This window comes from Triticum dicoccoides, chromosome 1B (genome assembly GCF_002162155.2).
Source record: "Triticum dicoccoides isolate Atlit2015 ecotype Zavitan chromosome 1B, WEW_v2.0, whole genome shotgun sequence".
In the NCBI taxonomy this organism is placed as follows: domain Eukaryota; kingdom Viridiplantae; phylum Streptophyta; class Magnoliopsida; order Poales; family Poaceae; genus Triticum; species Triticum dicoccoides.
In genome coordinates this window covers 389,476,440-389,481,661 of record NC_041381.1, presented here as the reverse complement: position 1 = coordinate 389,481,661, position 5,222 = coordinate 389,476,440, and positions in this window count along the sequence as shown.

Below are 5,222 nucleotides of genomic sequence, written 5' to 3'. Positions count from 1 at the left end.
GGCAGGGGGCACCCCAAGGCACAATAGTTGTTTCTTAGTCGTGTGCGGTGTCCCCCTCCACCGTTTACTCCTCTGGTCATATTGTCGTAGTGCTTAGGCGAAGCCCTGCACGGATCACATCACCAACACCGTCACCATGCCGTCGTGCTGACGGAACTCATCGACTCCTTTGTTCCTCTACTGGATCAAGAGTTCGAGGGACGTCATCGAGCTGAACGTGTGCAGAACTCGGAGGTGTCGTACATTCGGTACTTGATCGGTTGATTCGAAAAGATGTTCGACTACATCAACCGCGTTAAGTTAATGCTTCAGCTTTCGGTCTACGAGGGTACGTGGACACACTCTCCCCTTCTCGTTGCTATGCATCTCCTAGATAGATCTTGCATGAGCGTATGGTTTTTTTTGAAATTGCATGCTACGTTTCCCAACAATGGCATCCGAGCGAGGTCTATGTGTAGATGATATGCACGAGTAGAACACAAAGAGTTGTGGGCGGTGATCATCATACTGCTTACCATCAATGTCTTATTTTGATTCGACGTTATTGTTCGATGAAGCGGCCCGGACCAACCTTACATGATGCGTTCATGAGACTGGTTCCACCGACAACATGCAACTAGTTTTGCATAAAGGTGGCTGGCGGGTGTCTGTTTCTCCAGCTTTAGTTGAATCAAATTTGACTGCGGCCAGTCCTTGTGAAGGTTAAAACAACAAACTTGATAAATCACCGTTGTGGTTTTTGTGCCGTAGGTATGTATAGTTCATGCTAGAAGCTCGTAGCAGCCACGTAAAACTTGCAACAAACAAAGTAGAGGACGTCTAACTTGTTTTTGCAGGGCATGTTGTGATGTGATATGGTCAAGACATGATGTGTGATGTCTACTACGCAATCTTCTTCTTGTAGACGTTGTTGGTCCTCCAAGTGCAGAGGTTTGTAGAACAGTAGCAAATTTCCCTCAAGTGGATGACCTAAGGTTTATCAATCCGTGGGAGGCGTAGGTTGAAGATGGTCTCTCTCAAGCAACTCTGCAACCAAATAACAAGGAGTCTCTTGTGTCCCCAACACACCCAATACAATGGTAAATTGTATAGGTGCACTAGTTCGCCGAAGAGATGGTGATACAAGTGCAATATGGATGATAGATATAGGTTTTTATAATCTGAAATTATAAAAGCAAGGTAGCAACAACGATAAAAGTGAGCGTAAACAGTATTGCAATGCTAGGAAACAAGGCCTAGGGTTCATACTTTCACTAGTGCAAGTTCTCTCAACAATAATAACATAACTTGATCATATAACTATCCCTCAACATGCAACAAAGAGTCACTCCAAAGTCACTAATAGCAGAGAACAAACGAAGAGATTATTGTAGGGTATGAAACCACCTCAAAGTTATCCTTTCTGATCAATCTATTCAAGAATCTGTAGTAAAATAACACGAAGCTATTCTTTTCGTTTGATCTATCATAGAGTTCGTACTAGAATAACACCTTAAGACACAAATCAACCAAAACCCTAATGTCACCTAGATACTCCAATGTCACCTGAAGTATCTGTGGGCATGATTATACGATATGCATCACACAATCTCAGATTCATCTATTCAACCAACACAAAGTACTTCAAAGAGTGCCCCAAAGTTTCTACCGGAGAGTCAAGACGAAAACGTGTGCCAACCCCTATGCATAAGTTTATTGAACCCGCAAGTTGATCACCAAAACATACATCAAGTAGATCACGTGAATATCCCATTGTCACCACAGATAAGCACATGCAAGACATACATCAAGTGTTCTCAAATCCTTAAAGACTCAATCTGATAAGATAACTTCAAAGGGAAAACTCAATCCATTACAAGAGAGTAGAGGGGGAGAAACATCATAAGATCCAACTATAATAGCAAAGCTCGCGATACATCAAGATTGTACCACCTCAAGAACACGAGAGAGAGAGAGAGAGAGAGAGAGAGAGAGATCAAACACATAGCTACTGGTACATACCCTCAGCCCCGAGGGTGAACTACTCCCTCCTCGTCATGAAGAGCGCTGGGATGATGAAAATGGCCACCGGTGAGGGATCCCCCCTCCGGCAGGGTGCCAGAACAGGGTCTCGATTGGTTTTTGGTGGCTACAGAGGCTTGCGGCGGCAGAACTCCCGATCTATTGTGCTCCCTGATGTTTTTAGGGTATATGGACATATATAGGCGAAAGAAGTTGGTCAGGGGAGCCACGAGGGTGGGGGCGCGCCCAGGGGGTAGGGCGCGCCCAGGGGGTAGGGCGCGCCCCTGACCCTCGTGGCCACCTCGAAGCTTCCCTGACGTCTACTCCAAGTCTCCTGGATTGCTTCCGTTCCAAAAATAACTCTCCCGAAGGTTTCATTCCGTTTGGACTCCGTTTGATATTCCTTTTCTTCCAAACACTAAATTAGGCAAGAAAACAACAATTTTGGCTGGGCCTCCGGTTAATAGGTTAGTCCCAAAAATAATATAAAAGCGCTTAGTAAAGCCCATAAATATCCAAAACAGACAATATTATAGATACGTTGGAGACGTATCAACATCCTCAAGCTTAATTCCTGCTCGTCCTAGAGTAGGTAAATGATAAAAGAAATAATTTATGAAGTGTGAATGCTAGTAGGTGCACAAGTTTGATCAATAATAATTTCAATCACCTTTTCTAGCATCATTATATGTCATAACAGCAGCTCATCTCATAAAACTTCTCACAATCAAGTAACAAGCTATTCAAATGTTAAAGCATAGACCATAACTTTCTTGAAAACTAGCAAACTATGTTCTCAGTCATCAAACAATTGCAATTCATCTTTTTTTCAGGAAGGGTCTATGTAAGAGCTTTGATTTAGCAAATCCCACATACTCAACTATCTATAGTCTTGCATGATTGCTACCACTCAAAGCATATTTTTAGAACAAATAGCATCCATCGAACACAGAGAAAGATAGGGCTTAATGTCTCACCTCCCAACTTATCATATAGATAATTGTCAACAATAATAATTCATGATCAAATATATTTGAATGTCCATATATGCTTAAATATTTCCCCATCACATGATGCTTGCCAAGTAAAGAGTCGGTTGGAATGAGAAGGAATACTACTGACTCTTGCATAAAAGTAAAAGATAGGCCCTTCACAAAGGGAAGCAGGGATTTGCAGAGATGCCAGAGCTCGAAGCTTTTAAACAGAGATGAAAATAATTTTGAGAGGTATGCTTTCATTGTCAACATAACAACCAAGAGTTCCCAATATCTTCCATACTAGATACGTTCCCAAACAGAATGGTAAAGTTTTTACTCCCCCTCCACCAACAATCATCAATCCATGGCTTGCCCGAAACAACGGGTGCCTCCAACTAATAACAATCCTGGGGGAGTTTTGCTTGCAATTATTTTGATTTGATTTTGATCTTTTGATCATGGGACTGGGCATCCAAGTTACCAGCCATTTTTCTCATGAATGATGAGCGGAGTCCACTCATCGTGAGAATAACCCACCTAGCATGGAAGATACTGACAGCCCCTAGTCGCTACATGAGAGATTCGGGCATACAAAACAGATTATTATTTGAAGGTCTAGAGTTTGGCACATGCAAATTTACTTGGAACAGCAGGTAAATACCGCATATAGGTAGATATGGTGGAAACTCATGGAAGAAACTTGGTTCAAGGAATTTGGATGCAAAAGCAGTATTCCCTCTTAGTACATATATTTGGCTAGCAAAGGATTCTAAACAACAAGCACCACATGTTGGAGGATCTATAACAATATAACTTCTATACAAATATACCCAAGAATAACTCATTATGTTGTCTTCCTTGTCCAATTTCAACTAATTTTCTCAGGTTTGAAAATAATTAATGGGGCTCACAATCATAGAAGATGTCTAAGATAGTATATTTATATATGAAATCTCTCTTCCTTCAATATTCTTTCATGAATTGTTCAAGTGACCAATACAATGTTTGCTAACCTTCAATAAATTTACCACTTCTACTTCTTAGATGTGAAGTCATTACTCCCCATGGGATAAGCATATGAAACATATATAATTTCAGATTTATGATATTCAAATCATTCGACCATTTACTCATAGGATATAAGTGAAGCACACGAGTAAATGACAAACTACTCCAAAAAGGATATAAGTGAAGATCAATGAGTAGTTAAATAATTATGTAGCTATGTGAAGACTCTAACATTTAAGAATTTAAGACATTGGTATTTTATTCAAACAACAAGAAAAAACAAAAGAAAATAAAATGACGCTCCAAGCAAAGTGCATATCATGTGGTGAATAAAAATATAGCTCCAAGTAAAGTTACCGATGAACGAAGACGAAAGAGGGGATGCCATCCGGGGAATCCCAAAGCTTAGGCTCTTGGTTGTCCTTGAATATTACATTGGGGTACATTGGGCATCCCCAAGCTTAGGCTCTTGCCACTCCTTATTCCATAGACCATCGAATCTTTATCCAAAACTTGAAAACTTCACAACACAAAACTTAACAGAAAACTCGTAAGCTTCGTTAGTATAAGAAAATAAATCACCACTTAGGTACTATTATGAACTCATTCTAAAATCATATTGGTGTAATATCTACTGTATTCCAACTTCTCTATGGTTCATACCCTCCGATATTACTCATAGATTCATCAAAATAAGCAAACATCACATAGAAAACAGAATCTGTCAAAAACAGAACAGTCTTTAGTAATCTGTATCATTCGAATACTTATGTAACTCAAACAATTCTACCAAATTAGGAAAACCTGAAAAATTTGTGTAAAAATCCAGAGCAAAAAGAATCAGATCAAAATCACGTTTCTGTGAATTATCAAAACTAATTTACTGGGTGAAAAAGTTTCTGATTTTCAGCAGGCACAAAAAAATTCACTTCCATGATGATACGTGTTTGTCACAGTAGGTCGCATTTTTTGTCATGCATGTACATCCATGAAAAATTTATGACAGAATCAAGATAGTCATACCTGTGCTGTCGTAGAAGTATTCCATGACATTACCAAAATTATCATCACGGAAGTGTCCACTTCCATGACGATAAATCGCGCATCACAGAACTGCTTTCGTCAAGGGTGACCGACACGTGGCATCCACCGTAATGGAACGCCGTTAAGCTATCGGGTCGGGTTTTGGATCCGTAACCCGTTTACAGCCCCGACCAATGGGGATTTTCCATGTGT